The sequence below is a fragment of the Schistocerca serialis genome, chromosome 1 (assembly GCF_023864345.2).
Source record: "Schistocerca serialis cubense isolate TAMUIC-IGC-003099 chromosome 1, iqSchSeri2.2, whole genome shotgun sequence".
Lineage (NCBI taxonomy): Eukaryota > Metazoa > Arthropoda > Insecta > Orthoptera > Acrididae > Schistocerca > Schistocerca serialis.
This window is the reverse complement of record NC_064638.1, coordinates 830,323,740-830,337,656: the sequence shown is the minus strand read 5'-3', so window position 1 is coordinate 830,337,656 and position 13,917 is coordinate 830,323,740.

Here is a 13,917-nt window from a genome sequence, read left to right as displayed (position 1 = left end):
ATGCTGCAGGATGAAGACTATGCTTCAGGAATGTTCTGAGGCACAGTTTAACTGGACTCGTGTCTTCATTCGCAATTTCCCGCAAATTGTATTTTTCAGAATTCAGGTACAAATATTTTCTAAAGCTTATAAAGCATTGCTCTAATTTTTTTATGTAACTAGTAATAGTCCATACTGACGTAGAAGACCTAAGCTTGATTGCAGAATCCACTAAATTATAGAAAAAAGTAACATTTTAATTAGGAAAGAAATTATAAAAATTAAAATGTAAGATTTGAAATTTTTTATCCTTGTAATATACATAATAGGTGGAATTAAATAGATCTAGTACCTCAGCAATCATGTCATGCGTATCTGGTATGAATTTGGTCTCCTTCTAATGTATAACATTGGAGTAAATGGTACCTCAATTTGAGGAAGCACCTTGGAAAAAAAGGCATCAATTTCTTTGTAATTTCTTTAATAATCCTAAGGAGGTTCAAAAACATTCAAAATACTTCCAATTTGTTTAGAAAGTGTGCTGCATTACCTGATATCAGCAAAAAACTGTAAAACATATACATTATAAACAGTGCCTGAAAGAAATAGTGTTGATTTGTACATAATATTGAGCCGGGAAAGTACCCTTATCCTTAAGGAGATAATAGGAATAAAATCACAGTACTGTTACTTTTTTACTTACGTTCGTTACAGTTAACTGCAAATACAATTATTGACACAATGAATGTACCATTTTTTACAGTGTCTTGCAAAATGTGCTGAAACTGGCAGCCATCAACCTCAATGCAAGCATGACATCGTCGAACAAGATTCTGACAAACACTGACAAATGTCCCTGGTGAATTTCGAATCACATCACAGGCAGCTACGACTCTGGGAACTAATTCCATCAGCGTATCCACTAGGGTCTCATGCACAAGTGACTTTAAATATCCCCAAAAGAAATAATCAAGCGGATTCAGGTGAGGTGACCTCGCGCACCTTAGAATAGGACCTCCCATTCCAATCCAGCGACCAGGAAATAGTTGTACTTCTTAATAAGCAGGCTCGTCCTCCTCATTTCATTGCAGATAATAAAGAATGTGCATGTAAATAAACAGCACAGTACGTGTAAACTTGTACGCATGTTAGTTATGATAAGCTGGAAAACAGTAATGCTAGATAAAGCGGTAGACAAGTTTACTTCCATATCTCCTTAAGCTGGCTTCCCTGAGCCCAGGTTTTCTACCTCAAATTGTTCACTGGAGCATTCTCTATGTCCTGTTACATTTTTGCACGCTCTTATGGAAACACGCCATATACAGACAAGAAAAATGATATAAAAGTAATAAACAAAGAAGTACAGACGATGGTTAATACCAGAATAGGGATAACAGAAGTGCATGTGATACTAGACACAGGAGTTACTAGTAAACTTGTTTTAATACAGCTTTTTCATTGAAATAAAAAGGAAACTAAACCTACCTACTTTACCTGTACAGAATTGCCATATTTTAGCAACTATAGGTAGTAAGTCGAAAGGAATCAAGTTACAAACCTATATTTCAATAAGTTTCGCTGGAACCGTAATTACTTCTACATTCCTAGAGGCAGAAAATCTAATAGTTAACTTTCTCCTAGGAATGGACTTTTTCAGACGATATCAAGTGAAAATTGACCTATGTAATGGAAAATGTTATCTTCACTCAGGTGGTAATGTAATTTCAATTGATTTAATGAAAACAAAGTTTTGTGTGAATAACCAGTTAGCAGATAAAGTGAGTATCCATCTAATGTATCCAGAAGTCTTTTAAACGAATGAGTAATGTAATGAACAGATCATAGAGGAAACGACTTTTTTACACATTATTCAGAGTAAGGTAGAAGAACTGGGTAGTTTATCAGCCACACACAAATAAGAACTGGATACGGTGTTGTCGCAATCTTTGCATGTTTTTGAAAAGAAACCAGGAGTAATTAAAGGATATGTCTGTCATATGTCATGCATGATAACGCACTATGTTGATTTGAGAAACAAAACTATCCAGGAGATTGATAGGAAAGTCGTCTCTCAGGCACTTGTATTGATAGGGAAGTCCTCTCTCAAGCACTTGTCCCTCTCGTCATATATTTGTAAAATTTTACCTTTCCCGCTCTTGATCGATCAACCGTCAAGGCAATTCATTTCTAGACGAAAATACTCTTAAAACTACTCTGGTTTAATGAAATCGTTAGGACCAGTAGGTTTCTACAGGCGTAGAATTTGTAAACAACTTTAGCATTGTCAAATCGTTTTAGACATCGTGAAAGAAAATTCTGCTGCTGATTAATTTCTCTTTGATAATTACTGTTGCGTTTAGTAAACTAATGGAAAATGCAATTAAAATATTCACTGTACTAATACAAATTAAATTCAGCTTACTACAGAAACATCACGATGGCAGTCTATCTTAATAAAGCATTAAGTGTCTGTGAGACGATTGAGCTTATTTTAGCGCGAATTAGTAGGATATTACCGACTTTTGACTTCTAAAAGATCTGTATTTATTTCATTTCCTGTACCATTCGTAAGTATTATGAAAATGTGACATTTCATAGATAAAATTATGTATTCGCAACAACAAAAAATATGTCGGCAGAAAACAAAAGTGGCATTATGGATTTGGCAGTACCGTAAAGGTTTCGCTCTGACACTAAGGGTTACTGAAAGTAGCAAGACGAATTTTGCTCGAGCGTTGTCTTACGATTCCCTTATTGAGTTTTTATTCGCCTGCTTGTAGCTGTGCAACAAAAGAATTAAAAATCTGGCTTCCAGCGAGTCTCGAAAGGCGAACGAAAGCAGCGTGCACCTGGTAGCTAAGCATGTTACCTGGGAACTGGTTTTTTCCTAAAGTGGGAAGACATCCTTTTGTGGTTGAATTGTTGGCAAATTGTCAGTCAGACGTGTGCCGTTGGTCGAAGCGTTTCGGTGTGTTGAATTTGTACCAATGATTTTTCTACAGGTTTTTTCTGTCCCAAATAGAGAGTTGAAGTCTCCCATTAGTATTTTCACGTCATCTTGGTGAATTTTGCTCATAGTATTTTCGAGTGTGTTCCGGAATTTTTCGACATTTTCGGTGTTTTTCTTATTTTCGATGTTGGTGGGGACACGTGCATTGATGAGTGTATATTTTTTTACTGGGGCTCTGAATGAGCATAGTCATAAGTCGCTTGTTGATGGGCCGGCCGCTGTGGCCGAGCGGTTCTAGGCGCTTCAGTCCGGAACCGTGCGACTGCTACGGTCGCAGGTCCGAATCCAGCCTCGGGCATGGATGTGTGTGATGTCCTTAGGTTAGTTAGGTTTAAGTAGTTCTAAATTCTAGGGGACTGATGACCTCCGCTGTTAAGTCCCATAGTGCTCAGAGCCATTTGAACCTTTTGATTGTTGATAGGTGTGATTTCTTTGACAGAGTTGATGATAGATCTGTGTTCGAGAAATGCAATGCCGAAGATTGGTACGCCTTTCGCTACCTTTTGTTGTGTTTTGCTGTTGAAGATGCAATGGTTTCCCTAATGCAAGGTTTCGTTGTCAGTTAGTCGTGGTTGTTGAAGAGCAAGGATGAGAATTTTTTGTCGGTCGATTTCTTTTGTGAGATTATTTAGTTTTCGTGTTTGGATCAATGTATCGATGTTTACTTTTAAATGCATGTTTTTTGCTTGTAGGGAAATTTACCAGAGTTCTTTAATATTCTCTGCCGTGCTAACCTGGATTCCCCAGAATCCGAAAATCCAACTGCCGCCTGGGGTAAAGTTGACTTTGCTTGCATAGGTCATGTTTGCTTGTGTTTCATTGGTTTGGCTTGGGTGATTACAGGACCGGACAGGACCAGAAGGCGTTGAAGCCTTTGAAAGCAAATATTTTCAGCCAAGCTCATTGAGCTAACAGGCGGTGACCAGAGTAGCGGTGATTTTCACTCAGACATGTCTGGATTTTGGGTTCAACGGATTGAGTAGCCGTTCAGGATTGTGTTAGTATTTGGTTAACCCCTAGTATTTGATTTCCTCAGTACCACCCATATGGGGGAGGGTTTCACTTATCCGCCACACGCGATTATTATTATTGTTATTATTATTATTATCATTATGTCATCAGTCTTTTCTTTTTTTTTAATCACAGAGGGCAGCTAGCCCTCTGACCGAACACACTGAGCTACCGTCCCGGCACCACTGGACCACGGGCTCACACAATCCGAGAACATCTCGGAAGTAGACAACACTTCCTCCTAACACTTCCGCATCTAACAGTGTTGCCAGATTGTGTTTTATTGGCCACGTTAAGTGAACGACTCGGACTTAGTCTCTGTGGCGGCCGGCCGGCGGTCAGTTTTTATGTCTAAATCTGTACGCCAATGTGTTTCATTCACATATCTGTGTGGCGCTAAAGTGTGGTTATGGATAACAGGTATGCTCAGATTGCGAATGTAACATCATAAATAAAGAGAAGGAAATGAATTAGGCGTCCTTCGTCTTCCATAACATCTTATATATTTTAGTTATTCTATCTTAAATGAACTGCGCAGAAAATCATTCACCAGAAGTAAATAACTTGTTAGCAACATCAGATGATATTAACAGCTTGCCGGCGCGGGTTAGCCGTGCTTTCAACGGCGTCATACCGCGGATCGCACGGCTGCTTGCGCCGTCCGTTCGAATCCTTCCCCGGGCATCGATGTGTGTTAGGTTAGGTTGGTTTAAGTAGTTCTAGTTCTAGGGGCTGATGACATAAGCAGTTTGGTCGCATAGTTCTTGAACCCATTTTTTGACCTTTCGCGTAAATTTCCTTTACATAAACGGCCGTATCTATAGATTGCGTTGGCATAGAAACTCACTTTTTACACCACCAAGGAACCGGTTACCGCAAGAAGTGCGAAACATTTCCGCTTATTATGTCCACCCGTTCTGGAGGTAAACGGGTTTTAAGTGTTGGGTAGACCGATAGGCGGTCAAGAAAGTGAGACTAGTAGGGTTCCGTTTTTACCGGTTTAGGTGACGAAATCCTAACAACGAAAACAGCTACGACAGCTACTGAAGATGAGGGCCGCATAAATAAATACTCGAAATGTTCTAGTTGCAGTCGATACATCACCATATTAATCGTAGCTACGCTTTCGATCTAAATCACGTTTACAGGAATGCAAATAGAATCCATTTGCCTATACACGTGGTAATTCACATCCTAGTATTAATGCCACCGCGTTTTAGAAGTGCGAACATTCCCATTGCTAGCTAGCTTAAGAAACGCTTCGGCTAATGAACGTTTTCTGGCTGTGGCGAGTCTAGTGGAGAATTCGAAACAGTGTAGAATACGTTTGGCAGCTATGTAGCCGTTTATTTCCCGGGGTGGTGCAGAATTATCCTATTAAATTTACTCTCTAATAACAGTATTTTGTTATTTCGATAAACATCCCGAATGATTGTCACATAAGCGGTGACATAAAGGAAGAAAATTCATGTTTTTGAGTCCAGAAAGCTCTATGCAACAGAAACTGCAGGTCATTTTGCCATTTTCATTGCGAAATTGCCGGCTTATTCATGTCTGGGATAATAATAGAGGGCTGTTTGCCTGGGTTGTCTGCTAGCGTAGTGAAAGGAAGGTCTGGTTTTTTTTCGGTTCTAATCTCGATGGAGGCAGGTAGAATATCAGTAAAGCAATTTTAAGAAATTCTCGCGCCCCCAATACGTTTTATCGCTACCTTTATTCTGTACTGGAGCCCTGTGGATGTCAATATGACACTCTTGTAGAATTTCATACATGCTACACCCTACTTTTTCCGCTTCTGTCAATAATGGAATTGACTTAAGTGTGGCACTGAATGATTTTTAACTGAATTTCGTTATGAATCTTCACGCATTGCTAAATTTGTACACTTTCATGGTAGGTCAGCAACGGTAATCCAGTATGACTGGTCTGAACGTTGACACAGACCGTTTCGCGGCCGAATGCGGATAATATTTTGCTAATTCGCAACAATCTGGGGTTCTTTGTCTTACTAAAACGGTTATGTTATGTCGATAAGTTGAAATTCATTTTTATTGATACAGTTCATACCAATTAGCGTTTCTTCTTTCAGTTCTGTCTTATATTTACGTGTTGTATTTAACACACTAATCAGCATTAATATAGTCTTAAAAATTATTGAAAACAGTCTAAAAAAGTTCAGATAGTTTGTCTATTTCACGCCTGTGCGTAGTATGTTGGTAGCACTTCGTCGCCTTGCCTGTTATGCTGTGTAGCAGACTTTAAAGCCGTGCGGGTCAGCATAACGAAAAGGCGAGGGGTCTCGCTCGTCTTGTCCACGCTGTACATAATTTTATCAAGTATACTCATAACTCCTGGGGTCATTCTGATGTAGCCAAGTGTGCTCAGAAAATTATGTCATACTGCTATTTCCCTAACATTAGATGTAGAGCACAACAGGTCATCAAGAAATGTGTAAACTGCCAAAAGACCAAACACTTAAACTGATCATGATTCAATTAATTACATCCTATTATAACAATTAAATCCCTTGCCTTCATGTCAATCAATACCGCAGGTCCTTTTACGACGACAAAAGGAGGAGTGATATATGTGATAGCCTAGTATGATGTGTTTTCTGAATATGTATGCGACTAAAACTCTAACGGCAAATCGTGAGAGAATGTTTCATGAGAGTGGGTAAACGAAAAGCTATTCTGACTCTTAATGCAAGTAACTTTACAAGTGGGAATTGGGAAGAATTTGTCAAGTCACATAACATAAAAAATGTTTTCGTATTCAAATTTGATCTCGAGGCCAGCCAAATAGCATGTATACACCACACAGACAAACTAAGTGGACTGAATGTATGACGTCTTTTGAGCAAATAGTAAATAATTTGCCACATTCATCATCAGGTTCTACGCCAATCGAATCAATGTACGAGAAGTATGAAATAGACAGCTGTGTTAAATCCTTACTTACATTTTCCGAGAAACATATGCCGTTAGAAGAAAAGGATAGACAAACCTTAACAACATTGGAAGCAAAGGGACAAGCTAGGAAAAAACAGTATGATAAAATAATAGTTCATAAAACTACTTTTCATATTGGGCAGGAGGTGCTATTGTACGCACATCCTAAATCTACCAAGCACAGAAAGCTTAACATAAAATAGCAGTTGTTGTATGTAGGAACATACATTACACACAGAATACCACACCCAGAGTGCTCTTTTCTGACCAACCAAAAAACAAGAAAAATACGCGGATTATACCCGTATAAAGACATCAAAGAACTTATTCGCTAAACATAAGAGGTCAGAGCACCTCAACCACTTCAGCGCCTACAACCCTTACTGAAAATACAACAATCTATAATCCTTATAGAATTTTGAAGAGTCTATCTGATAATAAAAAACGAAAACACTTCTAGGATGTGACACAATATACATTTTCGCTTAAATACACACAAAATTCCATATTACTTTTGACACAAACTGGAGAATCTCATAATGAATGTTAGACTACGCATAATCCAAAGTATGTAAGAATATTCTTTGAAATCTATTATGAAAATTTTGTAATTCTATTCAGAGCAAAATGACAATATACAATCTGTACATTAAACACATTTTTGCAGATAGCGAATATGAATGACAACAATACTGTCTAGCAGCCTGCACTTAGCACAGCACAAGGGGAGGAGTTAGCTGAGATATGAATGGTAAATATTTTTCCTCCTCCCCTCCTCCTACTTTTGACATAGTCTGCAGTGGCCGTATTCGCGCATGCGTGCTGCACCCAACTACGGCCACGTGCGAGGAAGGAACTGTTTACAGAATGGTTACGATTACACTAAAGTAATGAATAAAACAAATGTTAACGAGTAGGCTACGAAGAGGAACCAGCTAATGAATTTCATAACGACACATTAGCAACATTGGCTCAGTTTCAAATAGTGCAGTACAAGACATCAGTTCATGGCTTGAAGCCGGTCGGTGTGGCCGTGCGGTTCTAGGCACTTCAGTCTGGAACCGCGTGACCGCTACGGTTGCAGGTTCGAATCCTGCCTCGGGCATGGATGTGTGTGATGTCCTTAGGTTAGTTAGGTTTAAGTAGTTCTAAGTTCTAGGGGACTCATGACCTCAGATGTTAAGTCCCATAGTGCTCAGAGCCATTTGAACCATTTTTTTCATGGCTTGAAGAAAATAAACTAACGCTAAATCGCAGTAAGACTCAGTTTTTACAGTTTCTAACACACAATTCAACAAATCCTGACGTTTTAATTTCACAGAATGAGCATATGATCAGTGAAACTGTACAGTTCAAATTTCTAGGTGTTCAGATAGATAGTAAGCTGTCGTGGAAAGCCCACGTTCAGGATCTTGTTCAAAGACTTCATACTGCCATTTTTACTATTCGAACAGTATCAGAAGTGAGTCATCGTTCGACACGAAAATTAGTGTAGTTTGCTCATTTTCATTCACTTTTGTCGTATGGTATTATATTTTGGGGTAACTCTTCCCATTCTAAAAGGATATTTTTGGCTCAGAAACGGGCGGTTCGGGCAATAAGTGGTGTTAGTTCACGAACCTCTTGTCGACCTCTGTTCACGAGTCTGGGTATTCTAACATTGACCTCTCAATACGTATATTCCTTATTGTCTTTTCTTGCTACCAATATTAGTTTATTCCCAAGAATAAGCAGCTTTCACTCGGTTAATACTAGGCAGAAATCAAACCTGCATTTGAATCGGATTTCCTTAACTCTTGTGCAAAAAGGTGTGCAGTATACTGCTGCATCCATTTTGAATAAGCTGCCACTCGAATTCAAAAATCTTAGCAGTAATCGACGCGCTTTCAAATCGAAACTGAAGAGTTTTCTCATGAGTCATTCCTTCTATTCTGTCGAGGAGTTCCTTGAAAAATTAAGCTGATTTTATTGTAGTGCTGATAGCGTCTACTTAAGCTTATGGACTGACTTTTTTAAGGTTCATGAACATTTATTTTTACCTGTTGTTACATTTTATGTTGTAATTTTATGTACTGACACGTTCCATGACCTTGGAGTTTTGCTCCTCAATTTGGTCCTACGGAACTAGACGAGTAAATAAATAAATAAATAAACACTAAAATTAAGCGCGATTATATTACACTGTATTACCTGCGACAAACTACGGTAGTTATATATAACTACAAGCGATTAAGTTACTATGATTATGCAATACTTTAAACTATTGTATTACAAGCTATCTCTATTTTTAATGCCGCGACAGACGAAGGTTGCCTCTACCTGTAGTCAGGCCAGAAGTCCTTTCACGGGTTGAGCGGCACACATTTTACTTTATCTTTTAGTTTTCACTTTACTTCAGTCTCCGAAAGTAAGCCGAGAAAGTTGGAAATTCTTACATGAACTAATGTCGTGTAACTTGGGCCTCCCGTCGGGTAGGCCGTTCGCCGGATGCAAGTCTTTCGACTTGACATCGCGTCGGCGACTTGCGCGTCGATGGGGATGAAATGATGACGATTAGGACAACACAACACCCAGTCCCTGAGCGGAGAAAATCTCCGACCCAGCAGGGAATCGAACCTTGGCCCTTAGGATTGACATTCTGTCGCGCTGACCACTCAGCTACCGGGGGCGGACTCTTACATGATGAAATATAAATACTTCTAGTAATTTTTTGGCGGGGGAGGGGGGTGGGGGGAGGGGCCGGGGTGGCAGGGAAGGGCAAGATGTGGGCTCAAGGTCACCCTTTTTGAATTTTTGGATTTGCTTCTGTGTGGCAAGGTCGACCATCGATCTAGCGTCAGTGTTGTAACGTACTGTAAAAAATGAAGTTAGACGTTGTGGCCAAAGTAACTGCAGGTAAAGTAGTGTGAGGTACAGACGTTTTCTGGAGGGGCGTCCCCAATCGGATGATCCAGAGTCGAGTGCCCCAGCTGTCGCAGGTGTGTGGGAGCGATGAGGTGTAAACAGGACATAATGCGCGTTATGGACAGCCGCACAAAGGGCGGGGGGCGACGACCCAGGCGCTGGCCGCTGCCCCGAACCGCCTCCTGTTCCGATTTCACACCTTTCTGTTCGCGTGCTGTCAACACGGGTATCGGTCGACCGCGGCTCGGGCTCGAATGTTTCTTCTCTTACTTGAGGAAGGGGAGGATTCAGCGACGCGAAGATAATGAGATCATCAAATGTGGAGAGTTGTCTGATGGTTACATTTGCATAATAACTGGTTGCCTTTATCGGATTCCCGACTCAGGAGATACATTTGCTGAACATTTTAAAGAAGACTTCAAGTCTCATTTCAAATAGGTACCCCACTCATGCAGTTATACTTGGTGGTGACTTCTATCTATCCTTGGTGTGTTGGAGAAATTTCATGTTTAAATTCTGTGGTAGACATAAAACAATAACCGGAGTCGTTCTGAATGCGTTCTAGAAACTTATTTTGAACCATTAGTTCAGGAATTGTAAATGGTCGCGAAAAAATAATACGCCTGATAGCAACTAATAACCCCGAGAAAATAGGGGCCATTATGATGGACACAGGGATTAGTGACCACAAGGTCGTTGTAGCGAGACTGAATATCGTAACATCCAAACCCATCGACTCAGCGATGAGGACAGTGGTTAGCACACTGGACTCACATTCGGGAGGACGACGGTTCAATCCCGCGTCCGGCCATCCTGATTTAGGTTTTCTGTGATTTCCCTAAATCGTTCCAGGCAAATGCCGGGATGGTTCCTTTGAAAGGGCACGGCCAGTGTCCTTTCCCGTCCTTACCTAATAAAATTTATCTGTTTAAAATCTATTTTTAAAATTCGCTTGGAGCCTTCCTAATAGACCGCCTCCATTCCTTCCGATGTAAGCATAGAACAGATGTGGCTTAAAATCAAAGAAATATTATCGACAGAAATGAAGAGAATTGTAACAAATACGTTGATAAGAGATAGAGCTGACTCTTCATGGTACACAAAGTAGGTCAGAACATTGTTACAGAGGCAACGGAAGAAAATTAGTCAGGTGTGAGCAGGGCTTGCGAACTGAGAGTTCCGTACAAGGTTAATTACGTATATAGACAGTTCATCCATACTGAGAATCGAGAATCTTGGCCATTTTTGCCTGTTATCGACACTGATACTGGTTAGATATCGGTCGCAGGGATCCAAGATTTTCGAGAATGTTTTAATTTCAGTAACATATGTGACTTAAGATTATGCAGGAGGTAGGCAACCGTTAATATAACGATCAGCAGTTCTGCATTCAGGCTGAGTGGGTCGAAATGATGAAACTCAAACATCACGAATGGAATGAATTTATTATTCACATGGCGTGTTTCGGAATTAATTCATCGTCAGATATCTACGAGCTGTTACTGCCCACAGATGTGGCATTTCAAGTTGTATGTGAAACAAACATTCGCGAACGATCGCTCCTGGATATCTGACGATGGATAAATTTCGAAATGCGTCGTATGAGCAATAAACTCATTCCTTGACTGATGTATGACTTTTATCATTGCGATCCAGTCAGTCTAAATGCAGAACTACTGCTTGTTTTAATTTCAAGTCTGACGTCGGATAGCAAATGAAAACTTTTTGGTGTAATATAGTTACAGATTTACAGTTTTCGAATTGTTTCCTTTACTTGTGCCGCAAAACCTTGCTTCTTGCCAAACTGCATGATTGTAGGACAAGGGGAACTACCGTATAGGTTTTGGAGAGTCAGTTTGCGACTGTCAAAATATGTGACCTAAATGGCCGAACCTCTTGGTTATATGGACTTAGAAGTTAAGGTTTATTATACCGCCGTAGTCGTTAGTGTTTGACATCAGTTTCAACCTGATGCGTCTACGCGTTTCTGAGAATAAGGAGAACAAACAGGCAATCCAATAACAAATCAGAAAATTTTTTTAGTGTGATAGGATTACAAACCTACAGTTTTTGGATTTTTTCCTTTGGTTGTACATTGAAACCTTTTTTTAACCAAACTTCATGATTCTAGGGCAACAGGAAGTATCTACAGGTTTTGATGAGTCAATTTGCGAGTATTAAGGTATGTATATTTTGATTGCATTGACTTAGAAGCTTAAATTTATTACACGGACAAGGCGCCAAAGACCTCAGTATGTTACGTAAATTTCATCTTGATACAATACTCGCCATTAAAATTGCTACACCACGAAGATGACGTGCTACAGACGCGAAATTTAACCGATAGGAAGAAGACGCTGTGATATGCAAATGATTAGCTTTTCAGAGCATTCACACAAGGTTGGCGCCGGTGGCGACACCTAAAACGTGCGGACATGAGGAAAGTTTCCAACCGATTTCTCATACACAAACAGCAGTTGACCGGCGTTGCCCGGTGAAACGTTGTTGTGATGCCTCGTGTAAGGAGGAGAAATGCGTATCATCACGTTTCCGTCTATGATAAAGATCGGGTTGTAGTCTATCTCGATTGCGGTTTATCGTATCGCGACATTACTGCTCGCGTTGGTCGAGATCCAATGACTGTTAGCAGAATATGGAATCGGTGGGTTCAGGAGGGTAATACGGAACGCCGTGCTGGATCCCAACGGCCTCGTATCACTAGCAGTGGAGATGATAGGCATCTCCTTCGCATGGCTGTAATGGATGGTGCAGCCACGTCTCGATCCCTGAGTAAACAGATGGGGACGTTTGCAAGACAAAAACCATCTGCACGAACAGTTCGACGACGTTTGCAGCAGCATGGACTATCAGCTCGGAGACCATGGCTGCGGTTACCTTTGACAGACAGGAGCGCCTGCGATGGTGTACTCAACGACGAACCTGGGTGCACGAATGGCAAACGTCATTTTTTCGGATTAATACAGGTTCTGTTTACAGCATCATAATGGTCGCATCCATGTTTGGCGATATCGCGGTGAACGCACATTGGAAGCGTGTATTCGTCATCGCCATACTGGCGTATCATCCGGCGTGATGGTATGGGGTGCCATTGGTTACACGTCTCGGTCACCTCTTGTTCGCATTGACGGCACTTTGAACAGTGGACGTTACATTTCAGATGTGTTACGACCCGTGGCTCTACCCTTCATTCGATCCCTACGAAACCCTACATTTGAGCAGGATAATGCACGACCGCATGTTGTAGGTCATGTACGGGTCTTTCTGGATTCAGAAAATGTTCGACTGCTACCGTGGCCAGCACAATATCCAGATCTCTCACCAATTGAAAAGGGTCTGGTCAATGGTGGCCGAGCAACTGGCTCGTCACAATACGCCAGTCACTACTCTTGATGAACTGTGGTATCGTGTTGAAGCTGCATGGGCAGCTGTACCTGTATACGCCATCCAAGCTCTGTTTGACTCAATGCCCAGGCGTATCAAGGTCGTTATTACGGCCAGCGATGGTTGTTCTGGGTACTGATTTCTCCGGATCTATCCACCCAAATTCCGTGAAAATGTAATCACATGTCAGTTCTAGTATAATATATTTGTCCAATGAATATCCGTTTATCATCTGCATTTCTTCTTGGTGTAGCAGTTTTAATGGCCAGTAGTGTACGTCACCCCATTCCTGAGAAAAAGGTTTTCAACAATCGGACAAACTGACGGACAGCAAAGCGAGCCTATGAGTCCCGGTTTTACATTTTAAAGCACGGAATCCTAAAAGTATGCCAAATTTAAAAGAATGCAAAATTACCTGGATTGGCGAAGTTTTGCAGAAGTTCCCAATTTAGTATGAACTTCAATGCGACATGCTTGTAATACCTACCACAACGAAGCTCTCTCTCGAAATCTGACAGGAAGTCCAAAGAGATTCTGGTCGCGTGCGAACCGTACCAGCGGCAAGACAGAACAAGACCTTCACTGCTCGATATCGGTGGTAATGTTAGTCATGACAGTCACACTAAAGCGGTGTTGCAAAACTCCTTCAAAAGTCCTTCG